The following is a 20,555-nucleotide window of genomic DNA, read 5'->3' as shown; positions in this document are numbered from 1 at the left end:
CTTTTTTTTACTAAGAACTGTATTTTGCTTTTCTGAAGTAAAGAAGATGGATGGTGCAGTAACAGATCTGCCTAGCTGTGAAGGGGAAAAGTATCACACACAGAATCACACAGAATCACACAGAATAGTCTAGGTTGGAAGAGACCTCCAAGATCACCGAGTCCAACCTCTGACCTAACAAGTCCTCCACTAAATCATATCCCTAAGCTCTACATCTAAACGTCTTTTAAAGACCTCCAGGGATGGTGACTCAACCACTTCCCTGGGCAGCCTATTCCTGTGACTAACAACCCGTTCAGTAAAGTTGTTCCTAACATCCAACCTAAACCTCCCCGGTGCAACTTTAGCCCATTCCCCCTCGTCCTGTCACCAGGCACGTGGTAGAATAGACCAACCCCCACCTCACTACAGCCTCCATTAAGGTACCTGTAGAGAGCGATAAGGTCACCCCTGAGCCTCCTCTTCTCCAGGCTAAACAGTCCCAGCTCCCTCAGCTGCTCCTCGTAAGACTTGTTCTCCAGACCCAGCTTCGTAGCCCTTCTCTGGACTCTCTTGAGCACCTCCATGTCCTTCTTGTAGTGAGGGGCCCAAAACTGAACACAGTACTCGAGGTGTGGCCTCACCAGAGCCGAGTACAGGGGGACAATCACTTCCCTGGACCTGCTGGCCACACTGCTTCTGATATAAGCCAGGATGCTGTTGGCCTTCTTGGCCGCCTGAGCACACTGCTGGCTCATATTCAGCCATCTGACAACCAATACTCCCAGGTCCTTCTCTGCCAGGCAGCTTTCTAACCACACATCTCCCAGCCTGTAGCTCTGCTTGGGGTTGTTGTGCCCCAGGTGCAGGACCCGGCACTTGGCCTTGTTGAACTTCACACAGTTGGCCTCAGCCTATCCAGATCTTCCTGCAGAGCCTTCCTACCCTCGAGCAGATCGACACACACACCTAACTTGGTGTCGTCTGCAAACTTGCTGAGGGTGCACTCGATCCCCTCGTCCAGATCATTGATAAAGATATTAAAGAGAACTGGCCCCAGTACCGAGCCCTGGGGGACGCCACTAGTGACCGGCCTCCAACTGGATTTGACTCCATTCACCACAACTCTCTGGGCCCGGCCATCCAGCCAGCTCTTAACCCAACGAAGTGTGCGCCAGTCTAAGCCATGAGCAGCCATTTTCTTGAGAAGAATGTTGTGGGAAAAGGTGTCAAAAGTCTTACTGAAATCAAGGTAGACCACATCCCCAGCCTTTCCCTCATCCACTAAGCGTGTCACCTTGTCATAGAAAGAGATCAGGTTGTTCAAGCAGGACCTGCCTTTCATAAACCCATGCTGACTGGGCCTGATCGCTTGGTTGCCCTGTAAGTTCCACATGATGACGCTCAAGATAATCTGCTCCATGAGCTTCCCTGGCACTGAGGTCAAACTAACAGGCCTATAGTTCCCTGGGTCTACCCTCCGGCCCTTCCTGTAAATGGGCGTCACGTTTGTTAGCCACCAGTCAACTGGGACCTCCCAATAGCCAGGACTGCCGATAAATGATGGAAAGCAGCTTGGCCAGCTCCTCCGCCAGTTCTCTCAGTACCCTCGGGTGGATCCCATCTGGCCCCATCGACTTGTGTACATCCAAATGCTGTAGCAGGTCGCCAACCATTTCCTCATGGATTGTGAGGACCACATTCTGCTCCCCATCCCCTTCCACCCACTCAGGGTACTGGGCGTCCAGAGAACAACTGGTTTTACTGCTATAGACTGAGGCAAAGAAGGCGTTAAGCACCTCAGCCTTTTCCTCATCTCTTGTAACTAAGTTTCCCCCCGCATCCAGTAAAGGGTGGAGATTCTCCTTAGTCCTCCTTTTTGTACTGATATATTTATTTATAAAAACATTTTTTGTTATCTGTAACGGCAGTAGCTAGATTGAGCTCCAGATGAGCTTTGGCCTTTCTAATTTTGTCCCTGCACAGCCTCGCAACATCCTTATAGCCCTTCTGAGTGGCCCACTCTCGTTTCCAAAGATTATAAACCCTCTTTTTTCTCCTAAGCTCGAGCCACAGCTCTCTGCTCAGCCAGGCCGGTCTTCTTCCGCACCGGCTCATCTTTGGGCACGTGGGGACAGACCGCTCCTGAGCCATTAAAATTTCTTTCTTGAAAAGCGCCCAGCCTTGCTGGGCTCCTCTGTCCTCCAGAACCACCTCCCAAGGGACTCTGCCAACCGGTGTCCTGAACAGCTCAAAGTCAGCCCTCCAGAAGTCCAAGACAGTGGTTTTACTGATCCCCTTCCTGACTTCGCCAAGAACAGAGAACTCTACCATTTCGAGGTCACTCTGCCCAAGACAGCCCCCGACCACATCTCCCACCAGTCCTCCGTTTGTGAACAGAAGGTCTAGGGGGGCACCTCCCCTGGTAGGCTCACTAACCAGCTGCATCAGGAACACGACTGCAGCCATTAGGCCGGGTGCTGAGTAAAGCGCCCCATGGTCAAAAAAAAACAAAAATACCAACATTTCTGTGTTGGCACCAGCCTCCGAGCCATGTGTTTATCAGGTAGGCTTTGTGTCCTCCCTATACCCCTCCCTGTCACTGTAAGGATGGACAAAAACACCACCTGTACTCCCACTCCATCCACTAACCGTCCCAGTCCCCTGAAGTCCCATTTGATAGCCTTCAGGCTTCTCTCTTCAGTATTATCAGTGCCAGCCTGGACTATCAGAAGGGGATAGTAATCAGAGGGGCGAACCAGGTTGGGAAGCTTTCTGGCAACATCCCTGACCCTGGCCCCAGGGAGGCAGCAGACTTCCCTACTGGTCGGGTCAGACTGACAGAGATGGCCCTCTGCTCCCCTGAGAAGGGAGTCGCCTACAATGATCACCCTTCTATCTTTCTTGGTGGAGGCATTCTTGAGGCATGGAGTCGACTTCCTCGCCCTGGGCATCCTCCTGGGTAGTTTCTACCACATCCTTGCCCACCGGTCTCTCAAGCTCCAGGGCCTCAAATCTGTTGTGTGAGGCACCTGGGAAGGTGAGGCCTATATGAGAGGTGAGGCCTATATGGGGGGGAGGCCTCTCCACCTCCTTGAGCTCTGCCACCAGGCAGACCACCCCCCCACACAGTATTTCTGCCTCCCTCAGATGGCAGCAACAGGCCCAGGCACTCCCTGCATCCAGAGACCCGAGCTGCCGCATTTTTGAGCGGGCACTCTGTCTGGGTGCCTACAGACTTTCTAGAGAGAGCTCTCTGCCTAGCACAGACCATCGCGGCCTAGCTAGTGGGAGACAGCCGCTACATGAGTTGTTCTTGTTCTTATGGCCGGGGGGGCGGGAAGGCTCTGCCCTGCCCGACCGCGGCCCGACTGCGCAAACCGCCGCGCTCCCCAGGGGCGGCTTTTGAACGTCAGGGGAGGGGGCGCCGCTGGCTCCGCCTACGCCCCGTCAGCCTCCCCCACGAGGGCTGCCGGGTGCTGGCGGCTCCCTCGGCTGCCTCGGGGCGGCCTCGGTGGCGGGAAAAAAGCCGCGCGTGTCCCGATCCCCGCTGCGCGGCAGAACGCGTCTGCCCCGGAGCCGATGGCCTCGGGAAGATAACTTAGGTTTAAATGCATTTTTTCTTTTGCGTTCAAATGAACACTTGTATCTATTTATTTACCTTTAGAGAGAATATGCTTTCCTAGTAAAATGTAAAATTGTGGGGATAGCTTATTTAAGCAAAAATCTGTCTGGTTAGGAGAAGCCCTTCTACAGACTCTAGAATTGGCTTAAGTGCAAGTATGACTTTTTTTCCCCCAAAAGTATGCATTAACTGGGAGATTTCCTTCCTTGCTTGTTTGACCTAATAGTAAGACAGCCTTACTTTTCACATTTACGTGTTGTTAAAGCAAAATATTTTCTCACAGTAGGTTATATTCTTTAAGAAAATGCCTATGTTAAAAAAACAGATACACTTGAAGTCAGTGAGAACTGTCTCATTTCATCAGTGTGCCAAGATTTCTCATGAATTTCACTGCATTCAGTTAAATAACTTGCAACAGCGAGTAAAAATGCCAGGTGAAATCTAGCGTGCCTTTGTAACTTTTTCAGGAAACAGGATGAGAAATGAAAATAAAATTTTCTATCCCATTTCAACAACTTCCACGACTGTAAGAATTTAATTATTCATCTCCAAAAAGGAATATATAGATAACAAGGTTCACTTAAACAGTTTGGAAAAGATAACCCAGCAGGGGTCATAGGTTTCCTGTCTACTGTAATAAGAATTTCCAGTGACATTATCACATAGCTGAGACAAAAAAAAAAAAAAAAAAAAAAAAAAAAAAAAAAAGTAATAATGTTTAACTGCTGTTATGAACACAGTGATATATGTGTTACATTGATGATGTGGACATAAAATTTAACTAATCCTGATCTGCTGAAGTGGCATTTAATAGATGGAATGTGTTGACAAAAACAAACAAAAAAAGATGTGACTGTAGTGTTACCCAATATGCATATGTTACTCTTAAAGCCTGTTTCAGTTTTGATGTTTATGTTTCTATTATAAATTATGCAAGAAAATAATGTATTCTGTTAACACTTCCATGAGTTATTAAAAAAAAAAAAAAATACTGTAATGAGCTAGGGGAAATGAACTCCAGAACTCTCAAACACTTTAAATGTTTTCCAAAAATACTGTAGTCTATAAATATTTTTTATTCTCACTCTAGCTTTCCTTTGTTGACTGGATAATTCAAACTCATTCTATCCCAATCTCCAGAGTCTTCATATCTTCTATACTATGTAGCAGTGTCTGGTTGCCCCTTTTGAGGTTCATATTGAGCACACATTGGTGTGAGGGAGGCCACAGGAACTGCAAAGAGGGTATAACCATATCTTTTAGTTTGTGGTTAACGGTGTCATAACTAGTAACAGCACTGAAATGGGTCATGGCATGATCAACCTTCCCTGCATCATCTTCTCTTTTCTCTGTACCTTGAATAACAGCCAGCAGAGGCCAGGGCTTTGATTTGATGTTCTTGTGGTTCACATGAAGTGTCTCCATGCTGCAGAATCCTTTTCAATTTCAATTGATTCAAGCTTTCAATTGTGTTCATGTGTGTGTACATGTATTTAGATGTTTGTATGTAAAATGTGCATATAAATATAAATGAAAATAAAGACATTTTAAGTACTTGTGATTTCAAGGAGTTGTTTTTTTAAAGTGCAATCCGGTATGAAGTTTGTCACCTTTGTCTTCATAACTCTGTAAGGAGTTTAAAAGAGGGGGGCAGGAATGCAAATATTAGTCCTGTCATTAATCTCATAATGTCTGACACCACCTCTGTGATACCCAAGCAGTGTGGTGTTAAAATAAGGTTGATAGTATAGTGAAGGGTTAAGTTGAAGAAATGGGGAGCTGCTGCGCAGAATAAAATGAGTAGGCAGGATAAAAGTAGAGAATAGGGAAGGAAGCAAAAGAAAAGACAGGAGATTTAATACCGCTCATTAGTGTGGAAGCACTAGGAGAAGCAGAGGGAGCCAAGGGGCCGTATCCCTGCACATGTGCTGGTACGTGATACGGTAGTGACCTCAGGCGTGTTTGCACAGCTGGGCAGCCCCCAGAACAGTCTGATTCCAGTCAATGCAGCGCTGTCAACATGGGGTCAAGATAAGAACAATGACAGATAAAATAAAAGTTACCCTGTAAGGATTGCGTACAGTTCCTCAACCGTATTCCTATAGGCAGCTGTGGGAGACACACTATGGACTGAGGGGCCTTTAAAGCCTTAAAGCAATTTTGTGGCTCAAAGGCAATCCTCAGAAAGCATTATTGTCAGAATGAGCTTGACACCTTCTTTATGTCATGTCCTTTCTGGTCCATAGAGATGTTATCAGCAGGCTTTGTAAGTCATAGGTTTCAAAGGTCCAGGAAAATGTTGTGTGCAGTTCTGATGTCCTCACATCCTATTAAAAAAAAAAAAAAAAAAAAGAGAGAGAGAGAGAGAAGAACGAGCCATTAATTCAAATTCACCTATATCCTATTATAGGTTTCTAATCTTCTAACAAGTTTTACCAAGCTAAAAACATTTTGGAAAATTAATGAATTTTCATTTGCAGTGAGAAAACCCATACTTTTAGTATCTTCTTGTAGAACTGCAATTATCTAACAGGCTTTTGGGACTGGCAGATCATTTGGAATGAGACAAACTTTCCTAGGGAAATAAAGTAAAATAGAAGGAAATCTAGTGGTAAAGAGGTGATTTCACTTCCTGGCATTTTGCCTAGACTGACCATTTAAGAGAGAGTCTTGAAGTATTTGCTTGAAAATAGGCAAGGAATACAAGCAAGTAAGAATAAATTCAAGAGAGAGCAGCTGTGAGATGGAGAGGCAGCAGATGTTGTCTACACAAGCAGTTAATTCAGAATGAAAAAAATAAAAGGAAGGAAGAGTATTCTGAGCCTAGTGAATTAATTGTTTTGAAGGTCATAAGAGGTAAGCTTGCCTTTTATAGAAATATCTATTGCCGTTCGTTTTGTGAGACTGGACAGTCTAAAAAGGTTTTAGTTCACTTTACTGATGCATTTTCCCCCTTTCCACTTATAAATAATCCCCTTTCTTGAAGCATTTCCTTCTCCAGAAGGTCTAATGTCTCAAATGTACCTCATTGTTTGCTTGCAAAATATAGAAGCAGAGACTTTAAATTACTTGTGTACTATAGAGGGAGAAGATTTCAGAAGATCTTGCTGTACAGCATGATGCTGGGGTTGTTTTTTTCCTTTTTTTTTTTTTTTTTTTTGATTTGTTTTCCCCTGTTTAAAAAGACAAGCAGTGCTGTTCTTTGTACTTGTATTTCAAATGTGTACAGGGATGCTTATTGTAGCTGTCTTAAGTGGCTCTATACTCATAAAATGGTACCTAGGATCTCAAAATTTTACATGACATAAAAATCACAAGGAAGTTATTGTTATACTCTGGAAGGAGTGAATTTTGAAAAGAAATAGGTTCAAGAAACAAAATTAGCATTTGCCTATGGACTTCCATGCTTCAGGATGTAGAGTGTTCAGAATTGGGGTGTTAGTCCATGTCCAGTTAAAGCAGGAAAATTAAAATTATTCTTTAAGTAGAGAAGTGTTTACTTGCCAGAAATGGCTAAGGTCTAAGTGATGGTTGGGTCATAGCTGTATTTCTTTCATGCTGCACTTAAGATCATAGCAGTACTGACAGTCTTTCACAATTTAAATTAAATAAATAAAACATCTCTGTTATGATGTTATGAGAATGTTGTTTTCCAAAAAAATCTTTTAAAAGTTAAGGTCTGTAAATGCTGGGAACCAAAGACCAACAGTTTCCACAAAGAATAGAACAAGCTTCTGTTTAGTAAACCCAGTTCAGAAGACACAGTCACATATTCCATACATAGAATCATAGAACCATTAAGGTTGGAAAAGACCTTCAAGATCATCTAGTCCAACCAGCCCCCTACCACCAACGTCATCCACTAAACCATATCCCTAAGCACCAGGCCCAACCTTTCCTTAAACACCCCCAGGGAGAGTGACTCCACCACCTCCCTGGGCAACCCCTTCCAATGCCTGACTACTCTTTCTGAGAAGAAATGTCTCCTAATTTCCAACCTAAACCTCCCCCAGCACAACTTGAGGCCATTTCCTTGAGTCCTATCATTAGTTATCTGGGAGAAGAGAATGATCCCCAGCTCCCCACACCTTCTTTTCAGGTAGCTGCAGAGAGCAATAAGGTCTCCCCTGATCCTCCTCTTCTCCAGACTAAACAACCCCAGTTCCCTCAGCTGCTCCTCACAGGACTTGTGTTCCAAGCCCTTCACCACCTTTGTAGCCCTTCTCTGGGCATGTTCCGGGGCCTTGATGTCCTTCCTGTAGTGAGGGGGCCAAAGCTGAACACAGTACTTGAGGTGCGGCCTCACCAGAGCAGAGTACAGGGGACGATCACCTCACTGCTGCTGCTGGCTACACTATTTCTGATACAAGCCAGGGTGCCATTTGCCTTCTTGGCCTCCTGGACACAGGGCTGGCTGGCTTATGCTCAGGTGAGCATCAATCAGCACCTCCAGATCCTTTTCCTTTTCCTCTGCACAGCTTTCCAGCCACTCTGCCCCAGGCCTGTAGCGCTGCATGGGGTTGTTGTGGACAAAGAGCAGGACCCAGCACTTAGCCACGTTGAACCTCATCCCATTGGCCTCTGCCCATTGATCCAACCTGTCCAGGTCCCTCTGCAGGGCCTTTGTAACCTCCAGCAGATCAACACTCCCCCCCAGCTTGGTGTCATCTGCAAACTTACTGAAGGTGCACTCAATTCCCTCATCCAAGTCATCAATAAAGATATTAAAGAGAATCGGCCCCAACACCAACCCCTGGGGAACACCACTGGTGACCAGTCTCCAGCTGGATTTCACTCCATTCACCACTACATTCTGGGCCTGGCCATCCAGCCAGTTTTTAACCCAGCAAAGCTTGTACCTGTCCAAGCCATGGGCTGCCAGCTTCTCCAGGAGAACATTAACAGCTGTTTATCCACAAAGTAGACTTGATCTTGCAATTTTCATCCACAAGCAGGTTTTGTTGTTATGATTACTGTAATGTTATTTTTGTGTTATGGCTGTGTCACAGGCCATGGATCCCTTTTATTTTCACAGGTCCTGTGAAAATATCTGCAAATTTAATCAATACTAACATCACAGAGCTGCAGACAACATGCAACCATTATGTGTCTCCATTAGAACTAGGCGTACTAGCTCACACCTGAGTGTATATCTAATCCATTGGGTTGTGTGCCATTCCCTGTTGTGTGTGTGTGTGTGTAAAAGCAGCAGTGCACACGTGCAACCTGCAGATCCAGACTCTTTTGCCCATGTATGAATATTAGTTATTATTTGTCCCCTATTATTCTGGGCATCGAGAAAAATATGTAACCTATTCATATGATAAAATAAAGCCCTAGCTATTGTTTAGCTGAAAAAAAATCATATAACCATATTTTAAATAAATCATGAATAATAACCTATGAGAACAAACAGTAGCCTCACTTCCTGGCTTCATTTAGAGTAATGCCAGCCACTGGCTGCCCTTGAAGATTGTTTGTGTGCATGGGTTTTCCCTAAAGGGAGGGTCTGTCATCACTGCTCTGCTTGTTTCAGACCTCAACCATCATATACTTTGTCAAGTATTATGTGTTACAAAAGCCCAGTCACAGCAATTTGTTCCTCAGCCTTCATCAACTGTAGTATAAGGTGGCGGAGAGGTTAGAATCTGCAGTTTATTTTAGCCAGCAATGAACACTACAGGCAGACCAAATTCCCTGGGTGGTGTGCTCATAATCAGTAATATTTGTTGATGTAGGGCAAGCAGTAGCATTGAGGGAGGCATGCTGTCCCTCTAGCTGCCCATTACTCAGGGTGACAGCCTGCAATCCAGCTGCACCACTTGGCACTTGGTTCAAAGGGCCTTGGTTTAATACTAGTTGAATAGGAAAGGTCAATAAGAGGTTAGAGACAATTGAATATTAATAAATAATAAAGGAATGAGAGCTACAAATGTTTGACCCATCCCTGCTGATCTGATATCGATCTTAACTGGAAAAGAAATTCAAACTGTCCCCCACCCAGAGATCTAGAAATGATTCTTATGTCTGTCAGTAAAAGATAAGGATCAGACCAAGAATAAATTAGCAGAGTGACAGGGAATAAAGCATAAACAAACTAAGAACAATACTTACTGTGTCATCTACAAATACCATGTGCTTATTTGATAGAGCACATCCTGCTTATGTCTGCTTTTGCAGGACAGTGTGGTCATGCCATAGAGACTTTTCCTGGGTAGGGAGGTCAGGCACGAGGAGACTGCTTAGTGATAAGGTTGCAGGTTCTTGGAACTGCAACTGTGGCCTCACATGGAGGGAAGATTGGAGGCAATGGGTTTGCTCTACACAGACTTTCCATCCTATTCCTTTCCATTCTGACTGTGTAGTGTCCAGCCTGCATATTTTACCCTAAGAGCACCCAAATGTATCTACAAAGGACTTTAGGCATCAATCTACCATTTCTGGTTCAAGAGTGGATCTTCAAAACCTCCACTGTGCTGTGATTAGCCATCCAGAGACAATTCTCCTACACTCCCCTTTTCCTACCCGTAAAGCAATCTACATTTTTCCCACTAGACCCCCATGTAGACCTTGACATCAAAGTTAAGAACTCTCCCTCCTGCATTATTCTTATCCTCTGATCACAGGTGAATTGAACAGCCAGTCACACCACTGCATGAGGTCTTGCACAGAATTCAGTCAGATGGTAGAAAAGCACATCGGGGAGTCCTGTAGCTTGAACATTAAGGCATTTTTCACAACAAAGCAGTTCTGCTGAAGTGATTATTTCTGTATTTTAAATCCAGTGGTAACATATTTTTTTTTTTCAGAAGAGACTGATATAGAAACCTGCCTAAGACTGCCTGATCTTTTCCAGAAGCATGGGGTTTTTGCTTCATATCCCTGCTCCACAATCTGTCAGAGGAAGGATTTGAACTTATATCTCTGACATTCAAGTAAGCATATTAATCACTAAGCTTTTTTTATTATTTTTTTTTTCTTTTTTCTTTCTTTTCTTTCTTTTATTTTTATTTTTAAGATAGACTGACTACATATCACTTTTCTGATTTACTGGAAGTATACTAACTGGGGATTTGGTCTCAGCAAAATTCCTTTCCTTCCTACTTCCAGACAGAAAACCCTTAAGTATGTCTCCATCCTCAGCTGAGTTAGGAACATAGTGCATTTGACAGATTGCTCCTTTGAAGTCAGTCCTAAACTGAGATCTGTCTGCTATATTCAGATTGCTTTACAAAGGAAAGAGCTCTCACCAAAGCATCTAGAGAAACAGTGCTTTTTGCTGAAATGTTCTGTGTTTGCCTCTTGCCACTTCAGGATCAGGATGGCAATGTCTGCAGCTGTAAAGCCAGTGAGAATCATCCACTTTAAATTTATTGGTTTTAGTCTTAGCCGGTCTTTGCACCATTGTATGAAAAAGGGATTTTTTTATTCTTTACAGTTTAAATATTCAAAAAAAAAGGGGGGGGGGGGAATCATCTTCTTCAGTAATTCCCCAAGACTTTATATTTCACTTTAATAAAATTTAGGGGAATGAATACACTTAATCTCAGCTAAAATCTCAACATTATATTTTAATAAAGATGCTGAAATAATTATGACTTCAAGTTACTGCTCACAATTGGTAACATTTCCAGGGGAAACAGGAAGGGGGCTGGGTCAGTATTTTTAATTTAGCCAATTCTTTGGTGGAAGACAGACAGGGGAGACAGGCAGAAGAGATAAAGCTTCCAGCTCTGAATCCCCGCTGCCAGAATAGCCATATTAGTCACTACAGAGAGAATTTATCGTGTCCTTCTGACACTGTAAAGATTAGCTTCCTGGTTTAATTATAAATGGTTGTACAACATACACAGTATATATATTTTTTCTTTTTCTTTCTTTTTTTTTTTTTTTAATGTGAGGGGAAGCTCCCCTGCTTATGAGAAAAGTCTGAAAGAGACACTGTTTTCTCCCAGGCTAATAAGTAAAACAGGATTAAGAAATCTTAGAAAAATTTAAATTACTTTTTTTTTTAGGTCAAGCAAGTATTACATGAAACATCTTTCCTTGAAAAGTAGGCTTTATATAGACCTTCAGCTTCAGACTTTAAGTTTAAACTTGTATAGTCACACACATTAACTGCATGCAAATATGCAATGCCAGTTCAAAGATGTGCTTAAATACTTGCTGATATGCTGGATTTATGGTAACTGGATGAGAGGACCATGAAACCTTGCTCTCCTAGTTTTCAGAGGGACTGAAATGCTCCTACTGTTCAGTAGTCTTGTATGCTTGTCACCATTAAGGTTCCCCCTAATTTATGTGTATATGTTTTACAAATGACCTCTTGAATACGAATGTGGGACTTGCAGCCTTAGATCTCATGGGCCCAGTAATGCGACAGGAAAATAAATGTCTGTAAGACCTTTTTGTGCTTTTGGCATTCTGACTCTCATTCAGTCTGTGGTATAAGTTTCTAGAGATTCATGGCATCTGTACATCATGTTTCTAAGTAAGAAAAAGTTATTTTGCAGGGCAAAATGTATTACAGGCCAGGGTAGCATAGCTGCATCACTGGCTGAGACCTCTTTCAGCAGACTGAAAATGGACCTTCCCAATCCTCCCAATCCACATTTAATTTTGAATTGTCATTTCACTCAAGGGAGGGCAGGGGGGTGAGGGGAGGTAGAAGAAAGGCATGAGGTCTGCTGGGAATCATCCCTTATGTGGCCAAGAGCAGTGCACCTCCTGCTCAGGAGGAGAAGCCTCAGGGGAGGAAGCCTGCCAGGCTGGATCTATCCCTGTGCTCCAGGCCTAGCCAGAAGACATGGAGGTGGGCAGGTGCAGGTAGGTCGCAGAGCCTCTGCTGCTAGCCAGAGAGGACCAGAGCTGCAGGGGGACAGCAAAATGTTTCATCTTCCCCATCCTGGTCTGTGTGCCTACAAGCTAAGGCATTTGCAGATGGATTTACAGGAAGCCAGAATGTGTGTTGGCCTGAGAAGTTGCCACCCACCATGCACAGCCTCTCCTTTGCCCACTGCCTGGGGGCAATAATTTCAGAGGGAGGGCCAAGACAAATCAAGAGGTTCTGGTCATTCCCCTGGTGCACCCAGACGTTTCATCTCTTGCCTTTCTTGGACACTGCACTGTTAAATGAACACTGAACCTGGCAGTGTGTATAACTGTGCCCATCACGGGCTGCTCACTTCTGTGGCTCCTCTGCGAGACACAGTGACCCCCTCTGGGTGGAAGTGCCATGCCATGCCTGTGTCAAGCTGCAACATGTAATGTTGCCAACATCCTCAAAAGTCATTCACATTTGCAGGAATAAAAGCCAATTGCTCCTGTGCTGACAGAAGGTAAATTCAAAAGTGTGGGTAAAATGGCATCATTTTGATACCTGAATGGGAATGATAAATATTTTGCAGCTGTCTCCCATATTTTCTAAGGTGACCTATTTGACTCCAACTTGTACTTCACAGTGTGTTTTATAGATTATCCCTAGTGCACATAAACAATAGCTCCCCTGCCTGAATGCACAAGGTCTCCCTGCATTTGTGCCATTTAAAACAATTTTCTATGCCTGAAAAACAGGGAAAGGGGCTGAGTGAACAGGGATCATGGCAAAACAGTGAAAGATGTGCTTGAAAGCTGAACTAAAGTGGTTTACCCAAGTGTGTGCACAAAAGAACAATTGTATAAACGTGCATACTTTGAAAACAAAATCCTTACTTCCATTTATAGCAGTGTGAATTTTTCCACTAGATTCGGAAAGGCTAGAATACCATGTAAAGCACATCGGAAAGCAAAAATTAATAGTTTCTGGAGAAAACATTGAAATGGGAATGTCAAAAATATTTTTCTTAGAAGGGAGAAAACAGCACTTCTATTTTAGAAGAATGCATTTAAAAATACCTATTTCAGTCTGACATTGTCTTGTTACTACACAGAGCAGAAGTGAAAAATGGATGTTACCCAGTAGAGAAGAAGTAGGTTACTGAAATTACTTGGGAATTAGTGTTTCAGCACATGCAAGACTAATTCTGCTTTCTGCTTTTAAGATAAAAGGATTTGATATAGTATTGTAGCATAACAGGAAACTTTCCTATTATCTTTAGTTTATAAGCAGGTGTAGATTATAAGCATTTAAAAAACAAAAACAAAAACAAAAAAAAAAAAGAAAAAACAACCTGGTGGGAGGCTGGTATAGTTTATTGATGATAGGATATGACTGTCCTCTGCTTCTTTGTCCTTAACACATTGATTTTAAGGTTGAATAGTCACAGGATGTCACTCCTATGTCTAGGCAAGGAGTCCAGACTAATTCTCATGCCTGCAATCATCTGCCTGATAATGGCTAAAGACTTGTTGACCATGGGGCAATGTGCACTGTAGTTACCACCAGTGATGTACAGGTTTTGCAGAAGAAGCAAGCAGCTATTTTTCCAGCACTATCTGACTGCCACATACCTTCAAAAGGAAAGTATAAAAAAAAGGAGACAGACAAAACCTGAATTTATTGTCTTGATTTTATATGGATAAGTCCTAGGCAGCACTGCAAAGCAATGAAATCAAGCACAAAGAAAGGTTCATCGTATATGCCGTTTATTTTGTTCTTTGTTTGCAATTCTTGTGAATACAAAATTGAAACACTAAGCAGCTGTCACCTCCTATTTGTGCCTTAGAACAAAAGCACAACAAAACCCAGAGTTTTTCATGGCTCTCTAACAAAACCATAATTCAAGACTGTCCTTATCTGAATGAAACTCACTCCTTTCCCAAAATACTGTAGCAAAGTAGGCAAATTCTACTTCCAGGCTTTCTGTTGGCTTTGTAGATCAGGTGTACTGATAACACCATATCTCCTCTTCCTGTAGCACAGTCTGAAATCCCTAACAAATTCCTCCTGGGCAGACATTAGCATTCTCCTTGAAAAACAAAATATATCGCAAAAAAGTTCTCCATTTTTCATTCTACTTATTGTTTCATTTTTAATTTTTAAAAATACTTTAAAATAATCCTGACAAAGACTGTGAGTAACACATTAGCATTGATATTTTGGAATAAAATCCCTGAATAAGTAGAGAAGGACCCTGACATCCTCATTTTACTTCTGAATTTATCCTAAAGAATACTGCAGGGTGGTACACAGACAAAATCAAGAACACATTTAACTGATATCTATTTCTTGCACTAACTAAAGAAATAAAATAGTTGGTTCAGTTCAAGAAGTGAATAGTTAAGTGAGTGCCTGTGTGTGGTTAAACCTTTGGGGAAATTATTTTGCTGATTTGATTATTATGGAGTAGGAGAAAGATGGGGGAGATATCTTGGAGGTCTTTGAAGGCATTGGTCTGGGAGAACTGAGGCAGCTGTACTGCTGGCCTTTGAGGAAGTAAACAGAAAGCCATAGCATGTCTTCTGTGCTTAGAAAACATGCCAAAGAGTCAGTCTAGGAAAATCCATTGCTTTAGCATTATCAGGTCAAAAGATGTTTAAGAGGAAACATTATGGTTGCACTTAAACACAGCCATCTGGGAAGTGTACATCTAGAAAATGCTTGTGAAGTCTTTGACTAGTAGAAATCCTTTTCAATAGGTCTTTGTAACCTGTGTCCTTTGAATTCAAGGTCCTGAAGGTATCTAATAGGGTTTGGGGAAAGAAAAAAATCAATGAAAAATTTATTTGATTACACAACTAAAATTTATTGCTGTGTGAGGCCTCAAAAGCAGTTTCCTAAATTTTTCAAAGTCTTTCAAAATGAAATGAAGGAAAATATTGCTTTTTATGCTAAATTTCAAAAGGCAGTATCAAAGAGAGAAAGAGAGAGCTGCTTCTGTTGCCTTAATAGAGATGCATTCATAACAGTGCAGAACTCTGAATGTCAAGATTTAAGTGCCTCAAATACCAATATTGAGATTTCTCCAGAGATCATATGCAGTTATATTAACTAAAAGAGTAAAGTACTGTTTCTGGAAGATTAATTTTTTCAACTCCCTCTAAACTTAGTGGGGAAGGTAAGGGTGTCCAGGGCAGGAGAAATTAGAAAGGTATTGGATAATGGCATTCATCATCTTACTTCCTAAAATGCAGACTCCTTTGGGTTTCTTTTTGTCTCTCATCACTTCTAGATTAAAGCTCAGGGAAAGGGTAGAATATTAAAATGCCATCCAATTTATAATTGGTTACAAAAGTCAATTCACAGATGACCTTGAAAAAGAATTAACCCAGCAAGCTTATAAAAGCAGATGACCCAGTCATTCTGATTAACATCAGAGCAGGTGATGGAACAGCAATGGGGTGGGGGTGAAGGGAGACAGAGGAGAGAGACTAAAACACCCAGTATGTTAAAGGATCTCTTTAGAATGTTCCTCTTGCCTTCCACTCTGACAAAAATCCACAACTTTTGAGACAGCAGTATAAATTTATTACAAATTTAACATCTAGTCAACAGCTCTTACTATAAGCAAAACAGGTAATTTAAAATTCTGTCAAAATATTATTAGCTTGAATTTTCCATATAAGCAGCAGGTACTCTGTATTAAAAATGTAAGCCAAATAAACATTCAAGAACTGAGAATATATTTCTATGTTTATTTGCTTGTCTTTTAAAGCAAAATTAATAGAGTCAGTTTAGTTTGAGAGAAGATGTAAGCTGTATGGAGTAACAGGAAGAATGGTGAGAGAAATGTTTGTTGTTTTTTTTTTTTAGTTTTTCAACATTGTTAGAAAGAGCATAAAATTGGGTGCTCTGAATTGGTTGTCTTTAAAATATAGAATTTCTGACTTTTTTAGGTTTTGTTTTTAAATCAGACAGCTATGAATCTTTAAAATTTCCATTTTTGAGTATTTGGAAGGGATTGACTACCATTCACATTTTCCAACAACCCAGAACATTAATCATCTGTGCTCTGATTTCCCCTATTTTCCAGATTTCAGAGAGGAAGCACCTCAAACTCTGAGTCGTACAGTGACTTACAAGGAGTTCCCAAAGGAAGACAACCCAAGGGCAAGAAGACAACCATGTCTGAGACCTTAGGAGCTGAAAAAGAAGGCAAACCCTGTCAAATTTTCCATATTGAAGTTTACCTTCAACTCTGAACAGTGACAGTCTAGCACTGCCCTCCACAACCTTCATGTCAGAGGTAGCAATGTAGGACTGTGTAACAATAAAATCAATGAACACAAAGCAGTAGGCCTACATTTATTTATTTTTTTAAATGAACACTACTCTGAACCTGCAACTTCTTCCTCAAGGTAGCATGAGTGGCAAATGACTGACACGTTGCCCATTGTGTTCCTGGAGGCTTTCTGATGAAATATGTAAAATCCAAACAAATCTGCCTTGCATTAAGTAAAAACTTTGCTTCAGATCAGAAACTGTACACCTGCACCAGTGAATTTTAACCTATTTTTAGTCCTCCATAACCAAAGTCTGTATATACGTAGTAGAGAGGGAGATGTGCAATACATCTGTGGCTGAAACACCAGCACAGGGGATGATCTAGAGGTAATGGTATCTCCAACAAGTAAACAGGTTTTCTGTCTGGCAGAGCTGCAAGCACATACGTATTAGTGGCTGAGCACCAGATTTCAGTCCCGAAATATTGTCACTTTCACTTAATCTGTTTATCTAAACATTGTCTCTAATTAATGGGAATCCTTATAAAAAGTGAAAGTAACAGAGCCAAATAACCCAGTGTTGTAATTCTGTGTGACTTTCTCAGCATTAATGTCAATTTAATTACAGCAATGCTTCTGGTCATCACCAAATTTTACTTAAATCTGTCTCACTACAGTTTCAGTGATCCTTCTCACATTAGTAGAGTGAATATGAAAACACATTGTTTAGTACTAGATTTGATAATGCCGTGTTTTTTATAGCTGATAAATAAATGAACAATCCTGCCTTTAGATTTTGCAGTAATTGTTATTCCCTATTTTTAGCAAGTGTAGTAATGGACACTGAGACATTTTATTTTGCTCTAAGTTTCATTTTATTTTAGTTGTGGTTTAAATTCTAGAAAGTATATACAATTGAACAATATTGTCAAACCAGTATTTCCTAATCAGGTGGATAGTAAAAGAAACTCACTATTGTTCTCATATCCTTCAGAATCAAATCACTTGAAAGTGCTTATTTTCTTTGGAGATAAACATCACATTTATAATCTACACATCAGAAGCACCTAAGCCATATTTTGTTTGTTACTTTTAATATATTTTACCTGAATCCATCATTTACTACGGGGGCAGAAACATCAAACTTATTTGAATACAAGTCACATTCAACCCCAAAATCCTCCTCAAAAAATAAAAAATTGGGAACACAGAGGCTGCAATAGTGGCTCATCTAGTACAATATCCTGTTTCCAAGAGCAGTCAATGCCAAGTGCTTCAAAGTGGCAAAGAACTGAATTAAAAACCTGCGAGTCAACCGAAGATTTCAGCCCAGCCACATCAATATAAGGGAAGTTAATGCCTTCAAGCATTACTTCCTTGAAAAGTAGAGACATTACTTTTCTCGTTAGAGCTTTAGACTGTCCCAGAATAATTCAATACAAAAAGTATGTATAGCCATACCTCACTAAGGAACTGAGAATCAGTGGGGTTTGGGAACAACATAACAGTTATAGCTATTTCTAAGTTTCTTACTTGTACAGGGAAAAAAAAAAAAAAAAAAAAAAAAAGTAACAGAAAAAGCAAGATTAGGATTTAATTGTGTCATTGCCTGTAGCATTAAGGAATTTTGTTAAACACCAATTCATCATGCTCTAGTGATACAGCTAGAGGATAAGGCTCTGCTTTGCTCCACTAATATGTGTTTCTTTCTTCTCATGCTTGACAAGCTTAGAAACAAGCATTAATGCAAAATTTCAGACGAATCAATTCAGTCGCTTTGAGGTATCAGACATGAAAAAAACAGTTGGAGTGGTTTAAAGAAAAATCAGCTTAAGTTTCAAACTTGCTGCTCTCAGGGGAGCTTAAAAATCAGCTTGTGCAACCTGAACTCACAGAGAGGTTTGTGATGGTCTGGTCTGATCAGGAAAACACAGTAGCATCTATTCAGGGTGCCATTATTCTATATAAGAAATGGGCCATTTGAGTGTATGACCCAGAGAGTCATTCCGAGTCTGTAGTGTCAGTGAGTTTGCTAACTTATGGTCTCAGGAAATCTGTTCCAGTTCAGTCTGACATAGACTTTTATTCTAAGGCACTGAAAGCTCACACGATACAGCAATGGTGCTAAGGAACAGAAAAGTGTGTCAGACTTTAAGAATTGGTTGTTATTAATCTTTAATTATGATGTTATCACAGGTACACTACTATAGCAGGCTTCATTAATCATTTTTCTTTCAAAATCTGGACTTTGGCCATTACTTAGATTTCAGCCCTCTTCTCTCAAGCACAGCAGGATCCCACTGGATTTATACAGCCTTCAGGAGCTGAGCTGAGTATTTGCAGCAATTTCTGGGTCCGAGTCTCAGCCTGATGGACATTTGTACACAAACATCTTCTCTTCGGCTCTGAAATATGGCTGGGCTGTGCTGCAAGCTCAAAGCGCTGCTTAGAGATGTTTTGCCAAGGCTTACACATAGTTTTTCCTTCATTGTTTCTGGTGTCACTGAACAATTCTCTCTGTTTCTTTAATTTCTTAGCTGTGGATGAGGCTTTTTGGTGAACAAGGAAATGTGTTACAATCTAGGGACCTGATCTTGCAAGGTGAGGAACACTCTCACTGCTCAATAAATCATGACTCTGACAAATGCTGAGATATTGCCAGAGATTATGAGACAGCTCTATGCTACTCAGTAGGCAGTACTGAACATGCTGCTATCTTAGCTGCAGCAGCACCTCTCATACCCCTGGAGAGAGGCTTTCATTTTCTTGGTGAGGGATCACTGTCCTTAGCCTTCTCCTGAAACCCAGCTCCTGAGAGACAGATTCCTTCTGCAGTCCTTACTTGAAATGACTATTTCAATATTTTACTGAGTGGCTGGTTAATATAATGCACAAACAGATTTAGGAGTCAGTTCCCAATGCAATGTCTTTCCTGATAAACTTCTGAACTTCCAGTCTCGTGTCTTGTACCCAGCTCTTGGACATCATCTTCCTCTCTTGACTTTGAGTACCTGCAGGGAAGGTAAAACAGCTTCAGCTGGTGGAACAATTTCTTACTCTTTGCTTAAACTGTAGCCTAAGAGCCATTTGCTTAAGTAGTAGGCTACGCATCTCTACCAGGGGAAATATGATGGGGAGCGCCCCCTGAGAGAAAACTGAGCCCTCAGTTTCCCATTCTCTGTCTAACACACTGAGCTGAGAGCAAAGGAACTCCAGCAGCACTATTTGTGATACCAGCAGAATCATCCCATATTTCTGGAATACATCTCCCAGACCAAGTACCAGAAGTGATATAAGCAAAGGAAGCTCTGCTGTATTTCAACTTACTGCAAAGCTCTTTATGACCATAATTAATAGTAAAAATATAGTTAGATCAGAATTGGATGTGTAATTTTCAAGTTTTTGTCTCCAAATAGTTCTGATGTACTTCATGCAGGGTACCTAGTTTTAGTCCTGTATGTGATGCTTAATTAAACATGTGAGTGCAGGCACTGACTAGTGTTTTCAGATGGCTTGTTAACACTTGCTCATTTGACAGATTTTCTGAGAAACAGGGTATGAGAACACTGCCACTCTTGTTTGTGCTAAAAAAGTCAGTTTACATTATGTTGAGCATTCATGCTATAGCAAAAACAATTAAGGGAATCATTTTATTTTTATTCTGTAGATGCAATCTACTAACATGTTGTGCAGTTGCTATTTCAAATTCCTTTGTTACACCAATAACACCAGGAACATTTAGAAAAGCAATCATTGTTTAAAGCACATATTTAATTTGAGGAGAACTGGATGTTTGTAATGGCTGCTGATGTATTCCGTGATAAGAATACATATAAGTCTGAGGAAAAAT

The 20,555-nt window shown here is 41.4% G+C and overlaps 1 long non-coding RNA gene across 1 annotated transcript; it reads left to right on the top strand.

Moving 5' to 3' along the window:
• The first annotated feature begins 6,188 nt into the window (after window positions 1-6,188).
• LOC118167942 lies at window positions 6,189-16,775 on the top strand. The gene is made up of 3 exons (XR_004751299.1): window positions 6,189-6,460; window positions 10,414-10,539; window positions 16,516-16,775. It is a non-coding gene; the product is annotated as an uncharacterized LOC118167942 (long non-coding RNA).
• The last annotated feature ends 3,780 nt before the right edge of the window (window positions 16,776-20,555 follow it).

This window comes from Oxyura jamaicensis, chromosome 5 (genome assembly GCF_011077185.1).
Source record: "Oxyura jamaicensis isolate SHBP4307 breed ruddy duck chromosome 5, BPBGC_Ojam_1.0, whole genome shotgun sequence".
Classification (NCBI taxonomy): domain Eukaryota; kingdom Metazoa; phylum Chordata; class Aves; order Anseriformes; family Anatidae; genus Oxyura; species Oxyura jamaicensis.
This window is presented reverse-complemented; position numbering and strand designations above follow the sequence as displayed.